The sequence below is a fragment of the Mus musculus genome, chromosome 8, assembly GCF_000001635.26.
Source record: "Mus musculus strain C57BL/6J chromosome 8, GRCm38.p6 C57BL/6J".
In the NCBI taxonomy this organism is placed as follows: Eukaryota; Metazoa; Chordata; class Mammalia; order Rodentia; family Muridae; genus Mus; species Mus musculus.
In genome coordinates, this window is record NC_000074.6 from 53,656,596 (window position 1) to 53,661,750 (window position 5,155).

Here is a 5,155-nt window from a genome sequence, read left to right on the forward strand (position 1 = left end):
TTGGAAGTGATTGTGGCCTGGCTGGGACTATTATGCCTATAAATAAGATTCCAAAGAGCTTGCTTCCTCTGCTGTAAGAGGACCACACAGGAGATTTCATCTCTGAAAAACCAACTCTTAGGAAATATAATGTCTGATTGATCCTGAACCTTCCATTTTCAGCCTCCAGATCCCTGTGCAATGAATTCCTCTTGCTTATACATTATCCAGAAGAAGGTATTTGCTACAGCAACCCAAAGAGTTGAAGATGATGCCTATATTTATAGGATGGATGCTTCCTGTCTCGGTATTGTTAGCTTACTGGCGATTCCACTAGGCTCCTCCCAGGGATCTCACAACGGCCAGGTGTGGGCCACATATAAAAGGATTGTTTGCCACCCCAGTTCTCTCTGTGTGTTCTTACGTATTCCCAGCTGATGGCTGTCTCTCTCTCTGTTTGCTTTTCTGTGTCCCATACTCTTCTCTGTCCTCATCCTCGGCTCCCTTCTGTCGGCGTGTCTACATGTCCTTTCGTCTGCCTCTACTCCTTCTCCAGGTTCTCACTCCCCTCTCTTCCCCCAAATAAAGCTCCTTTATATCAGATTTGTTGCACGGCGTGGCGTGATTTCTTAGGAGGACACCTTGGCATGGCCCTAACAGGTATCTCCTCGCCACATTATATTTCCTAACACTGATGCTGAGACTCCGTAGTCTCTCCCCGAACTTGTGCTTCTCTTGGGTCTAAACCACACACTAGGGCCCTATATATGTTTCCTGACAGGTATTCCATTCCCATACTGGTCAGGAAGGAAGAGAGAAATTGAGTCTTTTTGACTTTTCTGGGAAGGGAGGCTGGCCCCTGGCATGTCTGGTTATATGGTATTGGCTAGACTGGGTAAGGGAATTGGAGAGGCTAGGCTGAGTCCATGACAGACTTCAAATTGGCAGTTAAGGAAGGAGACTAGACCTCAAAACTGAGCATGTCCAAGCAAACCCAGGAAGGTCAGTTAAAAACCCCAGGCTCCAGCCTTCACCCCCAGGTAATGGAATGTCCCAGCCACCTGGCCTGAAGCAAGGACAATGGGTCAGCAGCAGTTTTCAGACTTCCTCAGTAACAGTTCCCAGACCTCCCCAGCAAGTCTCCAGCCCTACACCCCAGGAATGGAATGTCAGTAGAGATGGACCCAACAGATTAACATAGAGGTCACCTACTCCCCAAATTCCCTAATGTGCTTTAAATCAGGCCTGCAAGCTCACTTGGGTGTCTCTTTATCTTGGAAATGGGAAGAACCCAGCATGCTGGACTTCTGCAGAATAAAACACTCTTTGCTTTTACATACTATTTGAGTCCCTGGTATCACTCTTCAACAACTCTTTACAGGAGGACGTGAATATATTTATGCATTAGGCTAGGAACATGGATACTCACCCCCCAATAAAATAGAAACTCATTTAGTGGCAAGTGGTTTCTGCTGTAGGCTTACTGTAGAAAAAAGGCAGGAAAGAAAGGAAATGTCCTTCGATTCTTTTCACTTCATTCTTTAATGTATCATGTCTTCTCGTTTCTTCTGGTTCATATTTGAAAATAGATAGCCAGTACAAATTCTTTCAAGCTAACTGATATGAACAACTTGCAGAAAACACCCCATCACTTTGGAGAATTTAGTATCCCTAAAATGGAGCTTTTAAGAAAAAAAAATGTAAATAAGGTTTTAGGGCAGCATTGAAAATGGCTTCATGACAAACTGTCAGAATTGTATCTGGGTCATAAAACAGGCTATTTCCTGTCTTCTCAAAGCCCTGTTCTCTTCAAATCACTGCCCTGTAACCCCTTGTGGAAGACCGTCCTCAGCTAGTGTCAGGGAGGCGAGATCCTCCTCTTCCCAAGGGTATGGCTTTTCCTTAATGGCACTAGACACTGATTGCAGGGCCTGGTCCTGTTCATCATTGTCATAATCACCATGAATTATATTTTTGCGTGCCCACAGGGGGCCCAGCACTGTATTCTGCATAATGTTTACTGTCCTATTTCTGTTCCCAATCATTAGATGTTTTGTTCCCACTGCGTTTATCTCTGATTGCAAGCAACACTGTCCGCTGCAGTCAGCCAACTCGAGTTAAAGCATTTCATACTGTGGGCATTCCCTGAAGGAACCTGATGCTACCCCTTTTAACATGTTTTTTCATCATTAATACATTTACCCCACTCATACTAAGTACTATTTTTTTCCCATTGTGTAGTTCAATGGTGACATTGCTGAAGTAAAAGTTTGCCAGAACCTTCAGGATTTGAAAGAAAAAGCAGGCACCGATGATTATCTGATCTGAGAATACTACTAAATGTTTTCTATCTAACTTTTTGGCTATCCCTCTGAAGGAATAATCAGTGCAAACATCCTCTAGACAAAGCTATGAAAGAGCAGATGAAAACAGGGAGGGAGCAAAGGAGTAAGAGGAGGAGGAAGAGGAGGGGGAGGAGGAGGAGGGGGAGGGGGAGGGGGAGGAGGAGGGAAAGAGAAAGTCACACAAGTAGTAAAATTTAAAACTGTAAAGAAATCTGGGTCCTAACTTAATTATGACTCAAATAATGTTAATTTCCCGATGAGATCACAAACGTAACTTGTGAATCTGAAGCATTCTAAATGGATTCATAGCTTCTATAGACAATGGCCATTGTTCAAGAAAGCTAAGATGCTTTCTCAGGTTAATGTAGGTACTTAGAAAAATCACAAACTTGTTTACTTCAAAGTACATTGTGCTCAATGTTCTTTTAGTGTAGCAAAAGTTTAACCATATTATCAATAATATAGTGAAAGTAAAATCATATTATATTTATGGTCAATATGGTGAAATGTCTACATCTTTGTTTGGCTTGCTTACATTATAAGTGAATCCTCCCTCAGAAGGAGAGTTTTGCTAATAGCATTCTCTTGCTCTTAACACTTGTTTCAGTGGTAGGTGGTAATACATGGCTGTATTTGACACATGTTTTCTTTGTCTTACTCAAGTGCTTTCACGATTTTGTACTAATGCACTCCAATTCACTGTTTGCCTGCATTGTGTCTAAGTACTAATAACTGCTCATTTTTTTTCTTTTCTTTTTTTTTTTTTTGGTGAATATGTTTTGGAGTCTAGCCTTTCTGACACATGCTTGTTAGAACTTGCTGCTTCTGCTTCTGTTCCTGCTCTGGTAAATGATAACTCACCCCAGACACTGTCATCATTATGGGGTATGCGTTGCTTCTATTTCATAGGGGATGTAATTTTCATTATACCTTATAATTCCATTTATAATGATTTGAAAATATAATATTAAACAGGAATCAGGATATCATTTCTGTTTGTTGTCTTTCTTCACAGAATTTTATGTGAAGGACTTGGGTCCTTTCTCCTCTGACTGTTCTCAGGAATTATAAGTATTTATGCTAAAAACTAAAGCACAATCTGCTTCATTAATCTCAGCTGTTTTTTATCGCACATTCTCTAACCTTTAACCCCCATTTCCCACCTGGTGGCATGAGGTGCACTCTGTGTTTATAGATATTCATGGCTTTATTCATTAGCTATGTACTTTCTTGACACCTAGACATTGACTTTTGCAAGAGCAAGTGTTTGTTTCTGGCACATGGACTTTTCTATGATTATATAGTTAGGAGGAAAAGTACCAGCTGTATAGCATAATCTCTTAAAGGCTGAAACAAAATAAAAGCAGGTCTAAAAGTGCTTTATAAATAAATAGATCAGCAAGGAAAGTGGGCTTGCTTTGAAATAGAAACCCATGTTTTTAATAGCAACATTTGTTTGCAATATGTGTGTAAGGATGTAAATGGTGAGTATACATGTGTATATGTGTATATATGTATGTTTTGTGTGTATGCGTGTATGTGTGTGTATGTGTATTTGTGTGTATGCTTGTGTGTGGTGTGTATATATGTGTATGTGTATATGTATGTATATGTTTGAGTGATGTATATGTATGAATGTGTATATGTATGTGTGTATATGTTTTTGTGTATGTGTTTGCATGTAAGTATGTGTGTATGTGGCATGTATATGCATGTGTATATTTGTGTGTATGTGTGTATGTATATGTATGTATGTGTGAGAGTTGGTGTATTACTGGGATTACTGGGAATTGAACTTCTGTCTTCATGTGTGCTAATCCACAAACACCATCCTACCTTCGTATATTTTTTACATCTCATAATCATGCTATAGCTTTTCCCAAATTTCCACAAAAACTAAGATCAGAGAGAGAGAGATGATTCAGTGTCTGTTTTTCTTGCAGAGAACCTGGGTTTGATTCCCAACACCCACATAGTGACTGAAAACTATTGGGAACCCCAGTTATAGGGGATGGGATGCTCTCTTTGGGTCTCTGTGGGTACCGGACATGCATACATATATACAGGTCCAACATTTACATACATAAATAAATATACCCACCTCCCCTAACAGAGACCACTGGAACCACTGGCAACAGAGCACTGAGAAGATGCTGAACCAGATGTTCAGTCCTGCCAACCTTCTAATAAGTAAGATAAGGACCGGGCCATAAAAGCTGTAACTGAATGTCCTGGGCTGTGTTTACAGAGACTGTAGGTTTATTTAGCTCATAGTGCTGAGGGACTCAAAAGCAGATGGTTAGGGTTTCCTGCTGCATCATACCATGGGGAAATATGGCAGAGGGCATCAGATGGCCACACAGAGCCAGCTGTCTTTATTGATCTCAGTCTCATCACAAAGCCACATTTACTGTAATCTATGAATGCACTAATGGATTTGCCTTGAAGTAGAAAACAGAGAGTGTAAAATAGCAACACTGAATTATTTTGAGTTATGTATTTTTAGTTATTCAATGAGACCGAATACTAATTGGTAATATTTAACTTACATTTTGAGGATAGCTCAACTCTTTCATTAGCACATGAATGTTCCTTTATTTTTGATAGGAATAACTTTAAACGTATTTGGTGTTTGATTAATACATTTGACTGAACTGTTTCCTTGAATGTTTTTTGATATGGCTTATCAGTAATCTAATTTTACGCATGGCTGAACTGCTGTAGCCAGCTTTGTAAACCATATCCAGATTGCACTGCCAGCAAGAACAGTGTCTCAACTGTGTTTATGCAGTGGCTTAGACAGTAACTGAAACAGGATAGAACTGATTGGT